This window comes from Callithrix jacchus, chromosome 9 (genome assembly GCF_049354715.1).
Source record: "Callithrix jacchus isolate 240 chromosome 9, calJac240_pri, whole genome shotgun sequence".
Classification (NCBI taxonomy): Eukaryota; Metazoa; Chordata; class Mammalia; order Primates; family Cebidae; genus Callithrix; species Callithrix jacchus.
This window is the reverse complement of record NC_133510.1, coordinates 96,888,724-96,912,746: the sequence shown is the minus strand read 5'-3', so window position 1 is coordinate 96,912,746 and position 24,023 is coordinate 96,888,724. Positions and strand designations below refer to the sequence as shown.

Genomic DNA, 24,023 nt, shown 5'->3' with positions numbered 1-24,023 from the left:
ATACACATGCACCCACACACAACAACTTCAACCCATACCCCATCTCGTATACAAAAATTAACTCAACATGGATCATAGACCCGAATGGAAAACCTAAAACTAAAGAACTTCTAGGAGAAAACATAGATGAATTATTTGCAACCTTAGCCTAGGCAAAAATTTCTTTAAAATGACACCATATTAAAAGCATGATCCATAAAAGAATAAATAGATAAACTTGATATCATCAAAATTTAAACCTTCTGCTATTTGAATGACTGTTTAGAAAATTAAAAGACAACCCACTGACTAGGAAAAAATATTTGGGAATCATATCTTATAAAGGACTTACATCAAATATGTGCAAATAATTCTCAAACCTTAATAAAAAAAAAACCCAATTTTTTAAATGGGCAAAGATACGGACAGATGCTTCAGCTAAGAAGATTCATGGATGGCAAATAAATACATAAAAAGATGCTCAACATCACTCACTAGAGAAATGCAAATTGAAATCACAATGCGATACCACTCTACTCAAATTAGAATGATGCCAGTCACAGAAGGACAAATACTACATGATTCCACTTATTTGAGGTATCTAAAATAGTCAAACTCATAGAAACAGAGAATAGTGGTTGCTGGGGGGAATCACTCGTGGGGGAAGTGGGAAATGGGGAGTTGCTGTGCATCAGGCATACTTTCATTTATGCAAGATGAGTCATTTCTAGTGATCTGCAACATTGTACCTAGAGTTAACAATCTTGTACGGTGTAGATCTCATGTTAAGTGTTCTTACCACAATAAAAACAATTGGATAAAATTAAGAAAACTGAGGACAATGTTGGCACAGATACAGAAGAAACGGAATTCTCATAGACAGATGGTAGAATCATAAAATGAGACAACCACTTTGGAAAAATTTTCGGCAGTCCCTTAACAAGTTAAACATACATCAACCATATAGTCTAGCTATTTCACTTCTAGGTGTTTAACAAAGAGAAAAGAAAGCCCATGTCCATGCAAAGACTTGTAAATGAATGTTCCCAGCAGCTGTATTTGTAACACTCTGTAGATAAACAAACTGTGGTATATCTGCACAATGAAATACTGTTCTAAAGTAAAAAGGAACAAAGCATTAACACACACTTCAACACAGACAAATCTAAAAATAATTATGCAGAGTGAACGTAGTCAGATAAAAGAGAATACTGTAGAACTCCATTTATGTGAAATTCTAGGAAATGAAACCAACATATAATGACAGAAAGCAGATAGTGTTTGCCTGGAGATGGGGATGAAGGGAAGAAGGAATTACAGAGGGGCATGGGAAAACTTTTAGAGGTGACAGGTAGGTTCATCATTCTGATTGTGGCAATGGTTTCATGGGTGCATAAGTGTATGCAAACATCAAATTACATACTAAGAACTTCTGCAGTTAACTACATGTCAATTATACCTCAATAAAGCTGGGAATTTCTGGGTTTGTTTTCTTTGTTTAAACCCAACACTCAGCTGTGCCGTCCCCTTCTTGTCCCTGGCCTCACTTCACTGGGTTAGGTCCTGTTTCCTAGACTCTCCCAGAGTACTGGAGGCTGGCCGTCATAGTCTTTATCACTGTGTATAGTTTTCATCTAATTATTCGGTTGGGTCATTTGAAATTGCCAGTATTCTACCGTTTCTGATCTACAATGACGGCAGTCTCACATGGCTCAACCCAACGCTTGCTTGTCAGCCATACCTGACAGTGAACTCACTGAGTGTCTGGTTCAGTGATGTTTGCTGCGTGAAAGTGGTGACACTTTGAAAGTTATCTCCGGCCACTTCTCTGTTGGGTCATCACCAGGAGCTGAGAAAAAGGCTCCATGGGCCCTGCTTTCATAGCCTTGTCCCTTTCATCCATTTAAAAATCACTGGAACACCTGGTACTGCAAAACCTTCTTTTTGCACAGTTTTAAAACTTTCCATTTGGAAATCATCTTTCGAAGCAACAGAAACACACCCCTAGGCTGCTGGAAGCAGAGGATGGAGCTTTGAAAATGTAAAAAGTATTAAACATTTAAAACAACTATAAATCACAGTAAGACTCGGGATCCTGACATCTCTCAGAGGAAAAATTCCAGAGGCTGCAGCACTTTAAAATCCTATCATGTGCTTTGGCTCTCGTCTTGGCTGCTTCTCCCTTGGAACAACAAAAAGAACCGTGCCAGCTATTAAAGGCGGTCTTGTTATATAATGCAGTTAATCTCACATACTCCTCCCTGTGGGATTTCACCCAAGTTGCACAGCGGTCTATTTTATTTAGCATTGATAGTTTTATTCATTTCTTATTAAAGAAATCTTTCCACAAAATTGGCTGCTCTCTCAGCCTTGGCTTGAGAAGGAAGAATATCTGAATTAAAAATCTGTGCAACAGATGGACCTCAGTTACAAAGAATATCTCTGGCTTCAGAAGTCCCTCATAGAGGCAGGTGTCAAGCATGTTAATAAGTTTGGGCTTTCAGATTTTCCTGAAGACAGTTCAGCCCTTCCATTCATGCACTTTATAGATGGAACAGAAAATAAAAGCACACAATTCCTTAAATACTTGTCAGAGTCTAGGGATGTAATTGTCTCACTTTTCGTTCATTTAAAAGGAACTGTGCTTGTATTAAAGGGGAAAACAAAAACATCAGGGAGATGGAAGGAAGAGGCAGAGGGGGCATGTTGCCGATATGCCTGTCTTCCTCTGCAGCATTAAAGGGTCTGAAAAGTTAGGGAGAGAGGGACTAGACATCCTGCCTGCCCTTCCTTGGTGTTGGTAGCACCTCCTTTTACCAGAAAGAGGTTAAGCAAAATAGGATCTCACAGACTAATACTGCTGTGCTTCTCCTGGCTTAGCCAGCCCTGTTTTATCTCCTAGTTATTGGGTGTATAACAGAGAAGAGAAACAAGAGAAGTCATTTTCCTCTCTACTGTATGACAAACACGACGCATGCTCTGTTCTAAGCTTAGAAACAGTTTCTAACACAGCCCCTTCCGGTTCAGAGAGTTTTGAAATAAGTGTGCTCCCTCCTCCTATCATTTTAAAACAAGGAGCAGGGAAAACAAAGAAAACACTTTTACTCCTAAAGCCATCACCACAATAGTTATCACCATCATCTTCTTCTAATGGGTCACTAATATTTGGAGAAGCTGAATAACTTGCCCCAAATCACTCAGCCTAGTAAGTGACAGAGCTTGTCTGGCTCCTGGTTTGTCTGGCTCCAGATTCTGTGCTCTTCTAGCTGATTCTCTGTGTCCTGCTAAGTATCTGGTTAGATGAACGTTGACAAATCTCTTGAGAGAGAAAGAGGATTTCTGGGGAGTAATTTCAGGTTGTTCAAGTTTATTCCCAAACTATGCAGGTGCCAGAGACACCTAAATGGTTGAGCCTAGGACCAATGCGGGAAGAAAATGACTACAGAGAAAAGGGCTTCCTTAATTCATTTTACAGCTGGAGAGAAACTGCCCTCATCAAACAGTTTTGGGGTTAGATGTACTTAAACAAAAAATACCAACCACAAAAACTTATTTTCATGATCGATTTGGAACAAGCCCCTGGTATTAATGACTATGTGACATCTATCTGAGCAAAAAGATAATGTAAACATTTAATTGGCAAAAAGATGGGTGGTCCAAAGAAACAGCTGTAATTCACTCCACCTCCCTCTGATGCTTCACTGTGTCCAGGGGCAGCATTTACCTACAGCGGTTTCGGGTCCATCACATTCCATGGACAGAAAAGCCATGCCCCCGGGCAGGAGATGCAGACACTACAATCAGCATTTCAAGTCCTGCTAAATGAATATTAGCATTTCTAAGAGTGACTGGCTTCAGAAATACCACTCAGCAGAAGGCTAGGTTTCAGTTTCAGCTATGATAATGTATCATAGAATGATGTGTTCTAAAGTACTTTTTGGTGTTAACACAACAGTTCCCTAAGTAAACTGAACTCGGGCAAATATACTTTTTTATTTCTTTTCCAGCAGTAAGGTACTTCTTTTAAAAAGAAAGAAATAAGCAAAACAACACAAAACCCCATGTACTTCCTAGCTGTGTGTGTGTGTGTGTGTTTTCCAAAGAGCACAGAAGCAGCTTTTATGGTTAGAAAATTGAAGTGCTATCAAACCTAGGAAATTACAGGGATGAAAAACGAAACAGCTTATCTACATATGTCCCATCTGCTTTTGGTTTCATGCTTTCCACAATCCATTACTGGAAGCATTGGAAAGTATTCTGAGACTCTGAAAATGAGACCGGGGTGTATCCCACAGCAGCCTAGAGGTGAGGGTAACACTGCCACTGAGTTTGCACCAAAACTCAGACTCAAAGGAGAATTTCCAGGAAACATCAATGCAGGGTGTTGCAAATAAAAACAAAACCTATACACACGGAGCCAGTATTTTGGAACACGGTAAAAAGCAAATTTCCATTCACTGGAGAAACGCCATCTATTTCATTATTTTGTCAGTTTGGGTCACTGTGTTCTCCACAACTCAGCATTTTAACTGCAGAGAGAAGTTGTTCCCAAGCTGCTTCGACTGTAGATTCCCTGACATTTCACAATTTCACAGGCATATGCAGCTGCGTTTTTATCACGGGAGCTCCGTCTAGCACAGTCTCTTTAGACCTCTCCATTCCAACAGCCCTGCTTCTTTCTCTTCTGACCACTCTTCAGTCCACATCCCACCTCTATTACCCACTTGTAGGCTCTCCCTGCATTCTCAACACAATCATTATCTCCACTTCTGCGTGAACCACAGGCAAGGAAAAATACCTTACTTCTAAAAAGACAAAGTTAGGTAGGATGAGAATAGCAATGGATTCACACTTCAGGTAAATAAATGCCTGCACCGAAGAGGTGTTATCATGAACGAACACTCTTTGGCAGGAAGAACTTAGCGGCAGAGAATTCTTAAAAAGAGAGAAAACAACTTTTTGCCCTCTTGATCCAACCAATTAAGGAAAGTACAATATTATTAGAAGTAATTTTTAAAAATTATTTTAGTCTGAGGGTAGGAAGTGAAAGGGGATGGTGCTAAGTTATTAATTAATTAATCACTCTTTTGATGTATTCTCTAAGAGGGTGGGGGGGACAGGCACTTGGGATTCTAGAAATAAAATCAATGTGAGCATATTCTTAAATGAGTACGTTTTGTTTGCATAAATCATCGTGTTCATTACCCCGCTATTGTAAGGAGATGACAATCCACGAAATCACAAAACTGATTTCCATTTTTGAGCAATGCCTCAGATTTGGAAGAAAAAATTTGATTTCTCCATCTAGGTCTAGAGAAAAATATTTCTCCTGCTAATACAATATTCTAATTACATTGGTTTAATCATTACAGAGTGTTAAGATATGCAGAAGTTCTTAGATATGTTTTTACATGGATAAAGGAAGTACCATTAAGTATCATTAAACAAGTCTGGACTCCAGTGAGAAAAAAAACAGAATAATCCAATAGCGAAAAACCCAAAAGGTGACTGCACATAACACTGCACTCCCTCCTATGACTTCTTTTTGGGAACTTGTCCCATCACTCCTTTTTCCTCCTCCCAAACAGTCTGCTTCTCTATTGCTTATGAAGAAGGAGCCCAGGGTCACCATAAGAATGAGGCCTGGAGTTGCTCATGCCTCAGAGTAGTGTGTCTCAGCTTCACAGTGACAATTCACTACAGTACATAGAGGACGCAGTACTGGGGGGATGTGGGGGTTGTCAAAGCTCATTTCCCTGTGAAATGATGTAGCCTCTTCCTCTAAAGACAACAGGAAGATTTTTCCATCTTACTCCAGGCTCTGGAACTGTGGTTGATTGTGCCTCTTGGTTGGTGAAAGCCATTGTCCCCCAAGGCAATTTTACAAATTTCCCTTTTTGCAGTGGGTCTGTCTGTCCACAGTAATTCTAAGGGAGTGGTAGGGGAAGATGGGGCATCGAGCCTAAAGAAGAAAATACCTTTCAGTTCTTTTTGTGCCACTGACTCATTGCTGTCTACCTCTTTTTTTTTTTTTTGAGACTGAGTCTTGCTCTGTCACCCAGGCTGGAGTGCAGTGGTGTGATCTCTGCTCACTGCAGCCTCTGCCTCCCAGGCTCAAGCAATTCTCATGCCTCAGCCTCCCAACTAGCTGGGATTATAGGCACCCACCATCATGCCTGGCTAATTTTCATACTTTTAGTACAGATGGGGTTTCACCATGTTGGCCAGGCTCTTCTCAAACTCCTGGTCTCAAGTAATCCACCTGCCTTGGCCTCTGAAAGTGCTGGGATTACAGGCATGAGCCACCACGCCCGGCCTGCTGTCTACATCTTGATGTTCACATCCCTTAAAGAGGGGCAACCCAACTGACTCCCCCGCTTCCTGCAACACTACACGGAAGAGGCTGTGCCCTTCTCAAAAGCTATCCAGGTTTTATTTCCTCTGTCATTTTCAATCCTCTCTATTTCTCTACCTTTCTTCTTTGGTCTAGTTTCACGCAGGGTATGAGTTATTCTTAGAATACCATCTTGGCCCTCCAGACCATATGTTCCAATTTTCACGTGGCCACAGACATAAGCAAAACAACTAAAAGGCACGTTGGCTAGCAGTCACAGCAGGAAGGATAATTAATCAAGTTACATAGTGTGTTTCTTTTTTGTTTTCTGTAGCTATGGTTCAACAGAAGGAATAGGGGCCTGGGAGTCAGAAACCATTTAGTATTTCATGATCTAGGACATGACCTAGAGACTGATATGCCTGCTCTCTGGCCTCACCTTCCAAACCTGTAAAATGAAGAGACTGAACAAACTCAAGAGTTGCAAATGCCAATGTCTAGAGGGGCCTGGTAGCGAATATAAATGAGTATAGGACATGGAGCAAAGTGGGCTGGGGTGAACTGGGGCGGGCATGCCCCATCTCAGGGGACAGTGGCAGCTCAGCAGCAGCCAAATGTCACCCTGGGAAAAGGAGGGTCCAACATTTCACATCTGCTAATCTTTGAGGAGAGGCCATAGATCTATATTTTAGGTAAAATCTTTATTTTAAATAGTGTCAACTAATTTAAAAGATTTTTAAATGCTGTGAGCCAGGCAAACTGTATCTGCAGGCTGGCTGCAGCCCTCAGGAGCTCAGTCTTTGGCCTCTGCACTAGGCAGTGTCTCCAAGCTCTCTTTAAGAACTAACATCTTTAAGCTGGGATTTGATCTGGAGCTCAAGGGCAACAGGAAGCCAAGAGGGACTGGGCATGGAGGTGAAACCGCAGAGAAATGGGCATGATCCAATTTACATTTTCACAAATTCATCCTGACTGCTGTGGGAATAGGGGACTGAAAAGAAGAGTCACTGTACTTGGTCAAGCCCGTGTGGCAAACACATGAGCGCCAGCTGAGTGGCAAGCGGTGAGGAGATCCGGCTGGCCCCTGGGCTGCCTAAAGGCCTGGCCCAGCGAGGTGTCTTCTCAAAGGGGATCTTGCTTCTTCTATATCGATGTGCCCTATAGGTTTATAGCCATAGGGCAGGAGTAAAACAGGATGGCAAGCTAGGAAATTCCTACAGAAGAGGGATGATGATGATTCTTGAACTCAGATGGAGGCAGTGGCTGTGGAGAATAAAATAGACAGGCTCCAGAGATATTGAAGAGGTAGAATGAACATCTGTTTGTGACTGATTAAATAGAGGGGCAAGACAGAGGGATGGATCAAAAAGGGCTGATGGTCCAGTTTCTACCTTGAATGACTGGGTGGCTGGTATAGAAAAGACTGAAGGAGGAGCAGGCAGATATGGGAACCAGAGATGACTTTTGAACACGTGAAGTGTGAGATGCTGGGGTGATATCAGAGTGAAAACTTCAAGTCAGTACTAGATATGCAGCACCCACATGGGTCTGAGTTAGAGAATCAATCCCTTCGAACTCTAGAATTTTCTTTGCTTGTTGTTTTTAAAGTCCTCTGTTGGCTAACTCTAACATGAAAAGAAACAGTTAATCCATATATCGAGGTAGATTTTTCACTGAAAACCTCTGGTTATGTGGTGCAACTCACTGTCTGCTCCCTGCCCTCCTACAAACACCCAGTAACAAGTGCTTACATAGTGCTTCCCCTACCAGTCGTTGGTCTGAGTATTTATCATGTGTGAGCCGGCTCACTTCTCACAACTGCCTTGAGGGATAGCTATCATATATCTTCACTTTCTTTTTTTTTAATTTTCTTATTATCTTCATGTTCTTAAATGAGGAAACTGATGCACAAAGAGATGAAACAACTTGCCCTGTGTGAACAGGCCAGAGATGTTTAATCAGAATTTGAACCAAGTAATCTGGCTCCTGCGTCATGCCTTTGACCACCACACATTAAGCTTTGCTGCCTCTTCGAATGTCAGAAATGACACTCACGGCTACTTTTAGTTCCCATTCTTCTATATTAAATACCTCTGCTCCTTCCTTAGCTGGTTTCTAGATGCTCCCCTACCTCATTAGCCTTATTTTCCTGCTCTTGAGCAACTGAAGTTTGCTGGCTGGGACCATACATATGAATGAGTCTTCTCTTCTGGATGAAGGGCAGGAACCAGGCCCTGTGTTTATTCCTTCTGAATCCTTTGTAAAGTTGCCAAGAGTGCACACACAGAGCAAGCCCTCATAGGCAGACAGGGCAGGCCAAGTAGGGATAATAGGCCTGCCCACATGGATGACATGAGTCAGCTGGGAATATACTTTTATCTGTTACAAACTTAATGAAGGGAAAAGGCCTTATTTTGTAAAATACTAGCGTTGTGGCTAGAAATGTCAACATAACGAATTGGCTAATTATTCCTTCTGGCTGCAGATCTTCACCAGCACTGTCTCCAGATCATGGCTTTGAAGCTGGAAGGCACCTTACCTGGCTGCACCCTATGACAGGACTGGCCTATGTTACAGCTCAGCTACTCTGAGGCCAGGCCACCTCTCACGAGGTTTTGGATCATGCTCTGTCTCTCTGGGAGGATTTTTTAGGGGCAGAGTCTCCCCGGTTCTCTCACACTGTGGCTTTCCTTCCTGTCCTGTTCCCTAGGGCTTGAGAAGTGTCACAGAATAGCCACTGTCTGCTCCCTGCCAGGGGCCTGGGGACACTCCTTTCTTCTGTCACTGGGTAGCTCCTCGCCCCTCTGCAGATATTTCTTTTTTTTCTCTTTTTTTTTTTTTGAGATGGAGTTTCATTTTTGTTGCCTAGGCTGGAGTGCAATCATGCGATCTCAGGTCACCAGAACCTCCACCTCCTGGGTTCAAGCAATTCTCCTGCTGCAGCCTCCTGAGTAGCTGGGATTACAGGCATGCACCACCAAATCCAGCTAATTTTGTATATTTAGTAGAGATGGGGTTTTGCTATGTTGGTCAGGCTGGTCTTGAACTCCTGACCTCAGGTGATCTGCCCGCCTCAGCCTCTGAAAGTCCTGGGATTATAGACGTGAATCACCATACCCGGCCACTCTGCAGGTATTTCTAACTCATAAACCCCTGCATACCTCCTCTGCCAACTGGCCTCTATCACTCCCATGGCTTATGTTCCTCCCCACCTCCCACCCACTAATATGTCAAAACAAAACCTGTCTAGGAAGGGAGCCCAACCAGAAGACACAGGTCACCTGGCCTGCACAGCAGCTCCATCCCTGCCCAGGAAACAGAGGCCTCAGGCAACCAATTTGAAGACACTGGTACTAAGGGTTGCCCCTGGGAAAAGGATAGGGAGTGGGGACTGGGGAGTGGGGAGGGGTGAAGGAGAGGCTGACTTTTCACTAGGTACCTTTTTGTATCACATCCTCTTCATATATAAATACTTACATTGTCAGTAATAATCTAGCTCTGTCTCCAGGTGCATTAAATAACCTTCAGATAACAGTCTGGCTCTTCACACAAGGTTTTCTACAGGGAGAAAAACACGCTGACCTGCAAGCATGCATGTTTGTGTACTCGTAGGAGGAATTTTTCTCTTAGCGCATTAATAAACAGGTATTCTGATATATGCGTCAGTCTAAGATAGACGGTCATGCATCTGTCTCTCCCATCTTCTTTCCAAGCCTGATCTGCTCTGGGTCTGGGAGTCCCTTGGTTTGCGAAGCCGAGGACCAGACCTGGAGAGGGGGAGCCTGCCAGGGCCCTGCCCATCCAGAAGGCCCTGCTGCATGGCCAGTGGCCTTCCTCTGGTCTTGGAAAGCTGCTTTTCCTCCTAGGATAGGTTAAGGCTGCAATAGTAGTAGAAACAGCTCCCATATTCTGGGTCCCCAAGAGAAGGCAGGCAACAGGATCCCTGACTGGCTGTAGAATGACCCAGTGAGAGGAGAGTGTCACACATTCCCAGCCTGAGCTTCCCAAAGAAGGAAAGTGAACCATCAAATGGAAAAACCATTGAAAAGTCTGAGGTCCACTGAGAGTGGATCTGAAGCCCCCAAACTGCTTTATGATGAGGTGCTCCTCACCTAATGCATGTCTGTGGTCGAGGGGTGGGGGAGGAAAGGGGAGAAGATGCCGTGAAAAAGAGGAAAAGAAGGATGACGAAGAAAAGGCAGGCTGGTTTCCACCAAGAAAGAAAATTCAGCCCGCCAACCATAAAGAATGAAATGGGAACGGCCACTGTGACTTTGGAGGAGTTGCTTAACCTCTGTTGCCTCTGTTTCCTTTCATGGAAAATGAGGATAGCTACAGCATCGACCTCAACTCGTTGTTCTACTGATTCAATAGGGTTATAGACATAAAGCGCTTTGCCTGGCTAAGCTCCACAGTCCCTGTCCCAACCCTGACTCCACAACACAAGCACACACAGAGCTGAACATAGATAGCTCTTGGGCACTGAAAACACATTTCAAATAGCTCAGAGCCACTGGGGAAGAGAATTGGCCAAAAGTCACAGTCTCTTGAAGGACCAGATCTGAGTATCTGATGGACCTCCTTCCAATTAGGAAACTAACAGAGACAAGGAGAGACTTGGACAATCATCTGGTCTAATACTTTTTCTATTTGTACATCGGGAATGAGCCAAATGAGATTAAGATACAATGGGGAAGAAAAGGAATTACTTTAAAAATAGTAAATTTGTAAAATTCTTCAGTAAAGTTCTACAGGACTAAGCCCTCTAATTCCTGGCAAGCAACCACTTGTGTATATCCAGATCTCTCATTTCACATCACTAGTCCTCTCTTCCAAGGCTTGAACCCTGCTACATTGCATAACCTTGCAAGTAAGTCTTAGCAGAAACCATCACGCATTTTCAAAGTCTGTGACTCTAGTGCAGGGAGTAGGTGATGGTAAACTCCACCTGCTGCACCCCTGTTCCCCATCTATTGTCAACAGGGATGGGAAGTCTCCTGCCTAGTCAGGTAAATTGGGTAGAAGCAGAGGAACTGCTGAAAGTCATAGCACTAGAGCCACACTATTCAATATGGCAGCCACCAGGCATGGGTGGCTACTGAACACTTGAAATGACCGGTGGCTGAATTGAAGTGTGCCCTAAATGTGAAGTGCACACCAGATTTTGAAGACTTAGTATAAAATAAGCATTTTCTGGCAGGGTGCAGTGGCTCATGACTGTAATCCCAGCACTTTGGGAGGCTAAGGCAGGCAGATCACTTGAGGTCAGGAGTTCGAGACCAGCCTGGCCAACAGTGGTGCTGTTTACAATAGCAAAGACCTGGAACCAACCCAAATGCCCATCAATGATAGACTGGACAAAGAAAATGTGGCACATATACACCATAGAATACTATGCAGCCATAAAAAACTACGAATATGTGAAACAATGTCTCTACCAAAAATTAAAAAAAAATTAACCAAGCATATTGGCACAAACCTGTAATCTCAGGAGGTTTGGGAGGCTGAGGCAGGAGAATCACTTGAACCCAAGAGGCGGAGATTGCAGTGAGCTGAGATCGCACCACTACACACCAGCCTAGGTGACAGAGCAAGACTTCATCTCAAACAAACAAGTAAATAATAAAAGTCGCTGTAGCCAGACTGTCTCTCTAGATTCCTCCTCTCTGGACAGAGCATCTCTGAGTGTTAGAAATCAGGACTAAGAAGCTCACTCAAAACCACACAACTACATGGAAACTTAACAACCTGCTCCTGAATGACTACTGGGTAAATAACAAAATAAAGTCAGAAATAAATAAGTTATTTGAAACCAATGAGAATAAAGACACAACAGACCAGAATCTCTGGGACAAGGCTAAAGCAACGTCCAGAGAGAAATTTACAGCACTAAATGCCAGCGTCATCCTGATACTAAAACCTGGCAGAGACACAACAAAAAAAGAAAATTTCAGGCCAATATCTCTGATGAACATCATTGTGAAAATCCTTGATAAAATACTGGCAAACCAAATCCAGCAGCACATCAAAAATGTTATCCACCACCATCAAGTCATATTCATCCCTGGGATGCAAGGCTGGTTCAACATCCGCAAATCAATAAACGTAAATCCATCACAGAAACAGAACCAATGATAAAAATCATGTTTATCTTAATAAATACTGAAAAGGCCTTCGACAAAATTCAACAACCCTTCATGCTAAAAACTCTCAATAAACCAGCTATTGATAGAATGTATTTCAAAATGATAAGAGCTAGAGCGATGTATGACAAACCCACAGTCAATATTATACTGAATGGGCAAAAGGTGAAAGCATTCCCTTTGAAAGCTGGCACAAGACAAGGATGACCTCTGCCACCACTCCTATTCAACATAGTGTTGAAAGTTCTGGCCAGGGCAATCAGGCAAGAGAAAGAAATAAAGGGTATTCACATAGGAAGACAGGAAGCCAAATTGTCTCTGTTTGCAGATGACATGATTGTATATGTAGAAAACCCATTGTCTCAGCCCAAAATCTCCTTTAAGCTGTTAAGTAACTTCAGCAAAGTCTCAGGATGTAAAATCAACGTGCAGAAATCACAAGCATTCCTATACACCAATAACAGACACACAGAGAGCCAAATCATGAGTGAACTCCCATTCACAATTGCTACAAAGAGAATAAAACACCTAGGAATATGACTTACAAGGGACATGAAGGACCTCTTCAAGGAGTAATACAAACCACTGCTCAATGAAATAAGAGAGGACACAAACAAATGGAAAAACATTCCATATTCATGGATAGGAAGAATCAATATCATGAAAATGGCCATACTGCCCAAAGTAATTTATAGACTCAATGCTGTATCCCCATCAAGCTATGATTGACTTTCTTCACAGAATTGGAAAAAGCTACTTTAAATTTCTTGTGGAACCAAAAAAGAGCCCACATAGCCGAGACAATCCTAAGCAAAAAGAACAAAGCTGGAGGCATCCTGCCACCTGACTTCAAACTACACTACAAGGTTACAGTAACAAAAACAGCATGGTACTGGTACCAAAACAGATATATAGACCAATGGAACAGAACAGAGGCCTCAGAAATAACATCACACAACTACAACCATTTGGCCTTTGACAAATCTGACAAAAACAAGCAATGGGGATAGGATTCCCTATTTAATAAATGGTATTGGGAAAACTGGCTAGCCATGTGCAGTAAGCTGAAACTGCATCCCTTACTTATACCTTATACAAAAATTAACTCAAGATGGATTAAAGACTTAAAAGTAAGACCTAAAACCATAAAAACTCTAGAAGAAAAACTAGGCAACACCATTCAGGACATAGGCATGGGCAAAGACTTCATGACTGAAACACTAAAAACAATGGCAACAAAAGCCAAAATTGACAAATGGGATCTAATTAAACTAAAGAGCCTGAACTCAGCAAAAGAAACTATCATCAGAGTAAACAGGCAACCTATAGAATGGGAGAAAATTTTTGCAATCTATCCATCTGACAAATGGCTAATATCCAGAATCTACAAAGAACTTAAACAAATTTACAATAAATAAACAACCCCATCAAGAAGTAGGCAAAGGATATGAACAGACACTTCTCGAAAGAAGACATTTATACAGCCAACAAACATATGAAAAAAGCTCATCATCACTGGTCATTCGAGAAATGCAAATCAAAACTGCATTGAGATATCATCTCATGCCACTTAGAATGGCGATCATTAAAAAGTCAGGAAACAACAGATGGTGGAGAGGATGTGGAGAAACAGGAACACTCTTACATTGTTGGTGGGAATGTAAATTAGTTCAACCATTGCGGAACACAGTGTGGCGATTCCTCAAGGATCTAGAACCAGAATTACCATTAGACCCAGAAATCCTATTACTGGGTATATACCCAAAGGATTATAAATCATTCTACTATAAAGTCACATGCACATGTATGTTTATTGCGGCACTATTCACAATAGCAAAGACTTGGAACCAACCCAAATGCCCATCAATGATAGACTGGATAAAGAAAATGTTGCACATATATACCATGGAATACTATACAGCCATAAAAAATGAGTCCATGGGACTTATTTGCAGGGACATGGATAAAGCTGGAAACTATCATTCTCAACAAACTAACACGGTAACAGAAAACCAAACACTGCATGTTCTCACTCATAAGTAGGAGTTGAACAATGAGAACATATGGACTCAGAGAGGGGAACATCACATATTGGGGCCTGTTGCATGGTGGGGGGCCAGGGGAGGGATGGTATTAGGAGAAATACCTAATGTAGATGACGGGTTGGTGGGTACAGCCAATAGCCGTGGCACGTGTATACCTATGTAACAAACCTGCACGTTCTGCACATGTACCCCAGAACTTAAAGTATAATAAAAAAAAATAAGTAAAGAAGTAAATAAATAAAATTGAAGCCTTTAAAAAATAATAATCTATTCCTTTCACACTGAAATATTTTGAATATACTGAGTTAAATAAAATATATCATTCAAATTAATGTTACATATTCTTTTTACTTTTTAAAATGTAGCTACTTCCAAATATAAATCACATATGTGGCTCCAACTTTTGGCTTGCATGATATTTCTATTAGACAGCCCTACTCTAGAATCAATTTTCTATGTTCTTTCTGCTCCACCATTACCACTGCTATCCTCATGGTTTATCCTTACTCTTCACAGAAGGGGGCAGTGACACCAGGGCAAGCTAACTAGCTATTCCTGGGCCTTTGTAACCCTGGGAAAAAAAGGAGAGAATAAACTAAAATCATATTCTTTTAGGTGGTGGTTTCACTTCCCCTTCCCAATGATCACAACAATTTCTGAATGTAATATAATACATGAAAGACTTAATGGGCTTCAGTGTACTCACCAGTTTAACTAAATAATCTCACAGGCTCACAAAATTTAAAAGCTAAAAGACTTTAGGATTATCTGGCCCAGTGGTTTTCAACCCAATCAGATAAAACACACTGTATACGACAAACATTTTATAGTACGCTACTAATCTGGTATAAAATCCATAGATAATATAACCTACCCATGTTTTTAAATTAATACAATGTGAAAACTGTGATACAAAAGAGAAATGAAAAGAAAATTGCTTACATAAAATGTTGTGTATTTCAGTATGTGGATACTCTGCTTGACTGCTCTAAAGGACAAGGGAGCCTCAGATTCTTGTACCTGCAGAATAACCATGAGTGTGATATCACAATGCAGACAGATATAGCTGTGTTGTTTAGTGACTCAAACATCTTAGTATTTGCTACAATTTGATTTTTCAGAGATTATTAATAACTCATGGTAAAGTTCTGAGCAAAACAAAGTACAATCTTACCTCCATTTATACACATTCCTGGAAAATTCAGTGCATATTTTCAGAGGTGAAAAATACTATATGTTTATATAGAAAACACAGTAGGATTCCTTGAATGTCTGGCGGGACATGAAAGTCATGCAGGATGTGGGCCAGGTGCTCGCTTTGTGTGACTGCCCAGAGCATCGTCTAGCAGTTCTGCACCTGCCCATCCAATGTCACCAGCACCCCACCCCCAATCACTGTGACATCTAAAAAGCTACCCTCACAGAATGCTACCAGCACCCAAGGGGGTGATTCCAACCTCTGTAGAGAATCTCATTTGTTTTGTTTTGTTTTTGAGACAGAGTTTTGCTCTTGTTGCCCAGTCTGGACTACAATGGCGAGATCTCAGCTCGCCGCAATCTCCACCTCCCAGATTCAAGTGATTCTCCTGCCTTAGCCTCCGGAGTAGCTAGGATGACAGGCATGTGCCACCATGCCTGGCTAATTTTGTATTTTTAGTAGAGATGAGGTTTCCCCATGTTTGTCAGGCTGGTCTCAAACTCCTGACCTCAGGTGATCTGCCCGCTTCGGCCTCCCAAAGTGCTGGGATTACAGGCATGAGCCACTGTGCTTACATACACTGCATAATTTGAGCAAAATGTGGGGCACAGATATTAGATCTAGGAATGGTAATTTTTTTTTTCAAGAAAACATTGTATATATACACAATCATGTAGGGTTCACAATTTATGTGGCTGGTTTCACGCATTCCCTGTTGGCTCTGTCAGATTTCCATTTAGGAAAAGAACTTGTCTTCTGAGATGCTTTGCTTGTGTCCTTACTTGACAAAGGAGGCCTGGAGGTTCAGAGAGTTGGTGGCAGGCGAAGCTGGAGAACGCAGGCCTCGTGACTGCCAGTTTCGTGCTTTCAGGCTAGCTTTCTCTGGCACTCTCCAAAGTTTATAGGACGTCACAGAAGCAGTTGTGCTAGTTGCAACACTTCTGATCTAACTGCAGTGTTTACTTTCAGAGCCTTGGCCTTTGCTGCTTATATAGGATTCTAGAATTCATGATGGAGGCAGATTAAATATTTAGATCCCTCAAACAAGTTAAATTACAATCGGGCTGGATTCCCACCGGGTAATCTCACTTGAACCTTGTGTACTCTGGGGGGAACATGAACTTTACTCATTTCACTCAAAACACACATGAACAGAGAGTGAAGCTGGCTCCTCCCCATCTCCCCTGCCCCCACAAAAAAAAAAACTGCTTATCTCAGAATGGAAAATCCATCCAGTTCCTTGGAGGATTCGCTTTGCCCCATAGCAGACACAGTGTGTGTATTCAGCAGGAACAATTTGCTCACGCCAAGAAACTAGATCCTGTTTGAATGACAGTAGTTATGGGAAAACAATATGTCTACAGCCCACACCAAAGCATGGCTTGTACTTTACGGCTGGCATTGCCCCAACAGAGAATCGGCAGGCAGCTGAGAAACCTCTCCTGGCCACTGTACTCTGACAACCATCTCCAGTGCCCTCTCTTGCCCTTAACTGCCTATACTCCTTAATTTGGGCTTTTGGTCTAAGAGCAATATCCTTTGGCTCCAAGTCAATTTCTGTTCTGTGACACTCTCAGTAGCTGGGGGAAAGGGTGGTTCTGGCTGGCCTTGGGCTCTTAACTGTTCTGAGTCCCCAGAAACATCTTTTTTTTTCTGTCTGTCTTTTTAAAAGCCTATAGATTCCTCTGGTTTCCTCAGCAGCACCAAGCTCATCCTGTTCCCTCCCCTAGCTCAGCTGCATACCCTCCCTCAGGACAGTGGTTCCTTAATGTCCACATAACCCAAGTCAAGCCCATGTCATGCTGGCAGGTGTCCCTCATTGCTGGCACTTGGACCACTGAGGCCCTCAAGGCTTTGAGCTAATCTGTCATATACAATCTGATACATGAGCCAGGGAATGCAACCTAAAATAGTTACAGGTGGGACAGAGGAAACGAACAAAACTGGGCATTAAGGTTTCTCCAAATGACACATAGAATGTGAATGTGAGAGGAAGCGCAGAGGCACAGATCCATAAAGAAAAAAGAAAAGGCCATGGAAAAAGAGAGGAAGTTTCTGTCCCAACTTTCCCTGATTACTTGAACTTCTGTGTGTCTGAAGTAAGCCAAGAAAAGCTGCCAAGCAAGAAGTTGTGGAAGATAAGGACACAAATGCAACATTTAGCTTTCAGTGCTTTGTAGCTTTGACAACTGCATTGCCGCAGTAGATTCCAGTTTTTTTTAATTTGGATATTTTGGGAGTTTTTACATGGCTAAATTCTTAGCATCTGGTGATAAAAGGAAAGGAACTCTGACAATGCAATTTCCAGTTACAAAATAGGGGTTAGTTCTTATTTAATGATACAATCCATTCTGCTCTATCAGCTATTGGCAAAGTTTTCTGTGCGTTGCTCTAATGCTTTGTGATACAGTTATGTAACGATTTAACTGGTGTCACTTAAATTTATATTTCCTGCCTTTTCTTCCAACACTAATTTGAACAATACATAAAATTGATACAAAAGAGAAGAAACTTCATGCAGGATAAATAAGGATACTCTTTTGGAACAACTCTCAATTAAAGTTAGCATTTTACATAACAATACAGGACATGGCAAAATCAACTCAAGATGCAGTATATTGCGACTGGATTATAACTAACCAAGTCCAGACTGAAATTTTACGTCAATTGTAAATCACGGCAACTAAAATCAAACTCATACCTGAGCTAGAGTTTGCTTTCCTTGGATTTGGCAACAAACTATTACTAACTTTGTATAAGATAGGCAACTGGGGAGAAAATACTACATTTCTTTGAAACAATCCGTGGTTATAAAGGGTAGCTAATTCTTATGTGATAACCAGTTCGATTTTAAAATAACAATACCAACTTTAATGAAAATTGATACATCTACCCCAAACAGAAACTATGTCTAAATGACATTCTTGGAATTTAGAATACAATTTTTTTTTTTGTATTTTTTATTAGAGACGGGGTTTCACCAAGTTGGCCAGGCTGGTCTTGAACTCCTGACTTCAGGTGATCCAACTGCCTTGGCCTCTCAAAGTGCTGGGATTATAATTTTTTTTAAGTCCACTACTTATTAGAGCCTAGTATGTGCCAGTTAGTTTATCTACATTGCCTTGTTTAAGCTTTTTAGAAAACGTATTAAGTCCATAATTGACTTTAGGGTTTCTTCTTTGTGTTGTACATCCTATGGGTTTTGTCAAATACACAATGTTATGCGTCCATCATTACGGTATGTTCTATAGTATATTCTATGATTGATATGGTAATGTAGTATTCTAGATACTATAGAACAGTTTTACTGCCCTAAAAGTCCCCTGTGCTCCATTGACTCATCCCTTACTCCCTTCCCTGAACTCTTAGCAACCACTGATCTTTTTTACTTTCTCTATAGCTTTGCCTTTTCCAGATGTCATACAGTTGGAGTCAAACAGTATACAGCCTTTTGGACTGGCTTATTTCACTTATCAATATGCATTTAATCTTCCTCCATGTCTTTTCATGGCTTGATAGCTCTTTTATAACTGAATACAAGATACAGATGAACGTACCACAGTTTATCTACTCGGTTACTGAAGGGCATTTCGGTTGCTTCCCAGTTTTGGCAATTATGAATAAAGCTGCTACAAACATTCATGTATGCAGGTTTTTGTGTGGACATAAGTTTTCAGTTCCTTTGGGAAAATACCAAGGAGCTGGATTGCTGGATCATATGGTAAGAGTATGTTTAGTTGTATAAGAAACTGCCAAACTGTCTCCCAAAGTGGCTGTACCATTTTGCCTTCTCATTGCTTAATCTTTTAGCAGCCTTTCAATGTACATATTTTACCACCTGTTACTCAGATGAACAAACTGAGATTTCAAGAGATTAAATAACTTGCCCAATGTCTTGAAGCAGAGTGAGGACTAATGCTGGGCTTCCAATTTGGGTTGATCTGGCTTTAAAGCTGGTGATCTTTCTGCTACTCTGTACTGCATCACCAAGCAAACCCAGCACTGAGCTAGGGCAGAGTCCTACAGAGGTGCAGGTATAGGCAGCCAGCCTCTGCTGGAGGTATTAATGTCCCCATCCACAGTCTAAAGCCAAGCATCAGGGAAATATCCTATCACACAGCCTTGAAACTTTATTCCTTCCCCTGACCAAAGAGTCACTCTTGCCTTCCTTCTCTGCCCCAGCTCGGGGGAGGGGCTGTAAGGCACCGTAAATCTGGCACAGAGCAGGCACCAGAAGTAGTCATACCTCAGAGCAACTCTAGCCATAGGCAAAGACAGCCTGCTCTTATTAAACTTTGCATTATCATGCCATGAAACCACACTCAGAAACATAAACATTAACCCAAAGCCCCCGGATCAGGTTTCAGAATTCAGGCCTTCTTTAAAAAACTAGACCACCAGCAGCTGGCTATTCTAGGAGGGGTTAAGGGGAAAGTCACTGGCATCCCCTTAAGCCAGAAACAACTAAATATAACTTATTACAGGCTCATACCTATAAACTAACTAAGGGACTTAGTCACTTGAAAATGCTTCTAGAGTTTTAGCTCAAGACAAGAGTTTGGCCCTTACAATGTCTTAGTAGGGCCTTGAGGCATGACATGCAGCCCATTCCACAATCTGGAAGGCTGGGAGTAATATTTGCCATGTCATAATGCACATATCAGCCATACTGTGTTCTGCGAAGGGCCTAATGAAATTCCCTATTCTTAAGGCACATTGGTTCTTTCTCTTCTTTTCTCCCCTCAGCAATTCCAGCTACATTAGTCACACCAGCTTTCAAACAGGGCACAGAATGTCCTACTTCAAGAGAAAGTACAATTTGGTACAGCCTGGAGAAATAGCTTAAGAAGAGGAGTGAGGCTTGTTTTCAGGGTTAATATGATCTGGTTAATTTAGAGAGTGTACTTTACATAGCAATTTGGATAAGCCTAGAAGCATAGCCCTTGTGGACGGTAAATTCTTTAAAAGGTTTATACAACTTTTCAACTGTTGGGTGAGAAGGTTATATAAGACTATTTCTTTAGCTGCCACTTGCAGAAGTGGCTAGATTTCTGTCAGGGAGAACACAAGTTGAGGGGAAGGGATGAGACTGTTGAATGTGAAAAAAGGACAAATTCATGGAAATATTATGCCCATGTCTTTATTCATCAAGGGAGGGCTATGGATTTAGTTCATATCCTTAGAAAAGGGAAACAAGAATAATGTGTAAACCAGGTATGCCAAGATGCCCATTCATTCTGTGTTCATTCAATTATTTTAAAAAGTCCTTACTGTGGTTATGAGGCAGTAAAGAGGGTAAGGCCACACTGGCACACACTGGACCTTAGGGCCCAGGAAGCACAACCACTCAGGCACTGGGAGGCATGGCCTGGCATTCAAGACTCTATGCCATTATAGCGTGACAGAAGGAAGGGATTTCGTGATCTAATCTGATCAGTCACTGCCCCCTAATACACATAAAGAAAATGGAGGCCAGTGGGTTTCAATGATCTGCCCAAGGTCACACAGCTAATTTATGGCAAAGATGGGGCCAGAACCCCATATCTCAAATCTTAATATGGTGTGCTGCCCTAAATGATTCAAAGTACTGGTCTGGGGAAGCCTTAGGGCTTCCTGTCTTTCCCTGCCCTGCAAGCAAGTCTGTAAGAGTAGGGTTGGCCAGTCAGCACAAAGTAATACACCTAAGTGATGTAGCTTATCTTTAAAGTAACTGCAGTGTTTTCTGAAACCATCAGATCTTTCAAGATGTCCTGGATAAAGTCTACATATAAGCTTTGTATTGATTTCCTTCTGATTTAACATGTTATTCTATAAGGTCGTTAAAACCTGGTTTATCAAATCATGTCACAAACATGTTAACAATCTTTATCTTATGTCAACTAATGAAATATGTGATGTCTTCTCCTCAATTTTAAATGATTACAACATTTAGATGTCAAGTTTAAAAAGTGAGACAGTACATAGTTTTTTAAACATTCTTTCAATGGTATATAACAAAAAAAAGTTTGAAGACCACTGATGTGTGGATGAGAAGCAGAAGTATAAACACTTTGTTAGTGTTCAAACCACCAGAAGAACGAAGACTGATCACATGTCAGTACACCTCTTTTTTATTTCTCATTTTTTTATTTTTGAAAGGGAGTCTCACTTTGTCTGGAGCACACTGGTGCGATCTTGACTCACCGCAACCTCTGCCTCCCGAGTTCAAGCAATTCTCCCGCCTCAGCCTCCTGTAGCTGAGATTACAGGCACACACCACCACCCCCAGCCAATCTTTTGTATTTTTAGTAGAGATGGGGTTTCACCATATTGGCCAGGCTGGTCTCAAACTCCTGACCTTGTGATCCACCCACCTCAGCCTCCCAAAGTACTGGGATTACAGGCATGAGCCACGGCACCCGGCCACTTCTCTTTTTTTTTTAAGAAGGCCAACTACACCAGGCTAATTGTAATTGACATTTTCAGTCACTGAAAGAAAACAGGTGTACCCAGAAAATTTCCCGAGGCAAAGAAACATATCAAAATACCTAATCTGCTCATTACCAGCCTGCTGCCACTGCCAACATCTAAAGGCATAGCAACTCATGCACACATTGTTCTTTCCTTCACTGGGCCTGAGAAATTACAGCCCCTTTCAGGGACTTGCTGTACTTTGCCCAGCCAAGCATCTCTGGGTAATTTCAGAAGGAAATGAGCTCTATGCTGCATTATGATAATCCATGCCCTCGTTCTTTCCCTCTGACACACGTCATCACCAAGGCATTTGCTACACCCTGTTCCACGGCCGACAAGCAGGCTGCTGCGTGGGGTACAAGTTCCGGGCACTAAGCAGCGGGATACAGTTTTAATGTCCTAATTTCACGTAACAAATGTGGATTTCCAGCATCTTGCTAATTCACATTTCTTTAGGCAACTTGTTGGGGAGGGAGAAGGAGGGTTTCCTAAGTTAGTTAACTGTTTGTGTTTATTTTTATTTATTTATTTCTGAGACGGAGTTTCACTCTTGTTACCCAGGCTGGAGTGCAATGGCGCGATCTCGGCTCACCGCAACCTCCGCCTCCTGGGTTCAGGCAATTCTCCTGCCTCAGCCTCCTGAGTAGCTGGGATTACAGGCACGCGCCACCATGCCCAGCTAATTTTTTTGTATCTTTAGTAGAGACGGGGGTTTCACCATGTTGACCAGGATGGTCTCGATCTCTTCACCTCGTGATCCACCCGCCTCGGCCTCCCAAAGTGCTGGGATTACAGGCGTGAGCCACCGCCCCCGGTATTTTATTTATTTATATACACAAAACACTGTTCTTTTTCACTGAACAGCTTGATGTACTGGATAGGAGAAAAAGGCAGTTGAGCAAACAGGCTCTGAGGACTGGCTAAAAAAAAGAAAAAGAAAAAGAAAAATAGAGTATAAAGCAATGTAAAATCTTTTATATAAATTTATTAAAATTCATTCAAATTTCTAAAATCAAAATGGACTCTATATACCCTTTCAAAGTAATTTCTATATGTCTTCTAATGATTTTCCATTTATTCTCACTTCAGAGTTGTATCACATATATGTTAAGAAAAAAAGAATCAGAAATATCTGTTGAATTTCAACTGACCTCAGTATAAGGCTGAAATCCATATTACAGGATTCCCATGTAGAATAAGAGAGAGAAACCTCAATGGCTATGTACAAAGGCAACATGATTTGGTCTTCAGCATTGCTTTCTAACCACAGCAAGGAAGTAACTGTGGCTTTAAGAATATTCAGTACACGAAGATAAGTGGTGCCTAACTCAGAAATGACTTACTGAACTCATCACAGTCATTAAAACAAAAGAAACTCTAATGGATTCTGAGAAATCTTGAAAGCAGTAGCTGTTATGCTTGGCTTACTCATCATCCTTAACTACCATTTATTAGTTCTCGCCACTTTTGTATAGCAGGTATTGTTAATCATCTGTCAGAGTTCTGGGAAGTTAAGGATCAGCAAGGTTAATGCAAGGTCAGACACTAAGTCCATGGGCAAACTGGGATGAGGTCTGAATCGAGGCGGCTTTCATTCAACGTTTGATTCTGAATTATGTGTTTATGTCCTTTCCTCCTCCCTCTCACCCCTACCCACTGCCTGGCCATGAGGTTTTATTTTTCAGCTGTTCTGCTTGGTGTAAATTGGAAGGACTCTAACTGAGAGATGAAACAGTAGCATTTCAACAGTAGAGGAGGGGTGGTGATTTAGAAGGAAACAAAATCTTAATGGTGCCACCTGCCTAAGCCAAGGGCCTGACCACAGTATTCAGCAGCTCATTCTGATGAGTACACCGTGACTCTGGCAGACA

The 24,023-nt window shown here is 41.7% G+C and overlaps 1 protein-coding gene across 9 annotated transcripts in view; it reads right to left on the bottom strand.

The window, feature by feature from the left end:
• The window catches only part of CRADD (CARD and death domain containing adaptor protein), a 199,670-nt gene that overhangs the window by 28,553 nt on the left and 147,094 nt on the right, over positions 1-24,023 (bottom strand). The window contains exon 3 of one of the 9 annotated variants that reach the window (XR_008473925.2): positions 15,444-15,521. The exons of the other annotated variants lie outside the window; for them this stretch is intronic. The gene's annotated coding sequence lies outside the window, so the exon portion shown is untranslated. The remainder of the gene's footprint in view (positions 1-15,443; positions 15,522-24,023) is intronic. 9 annotated transcript variants of the gene reach the window in all.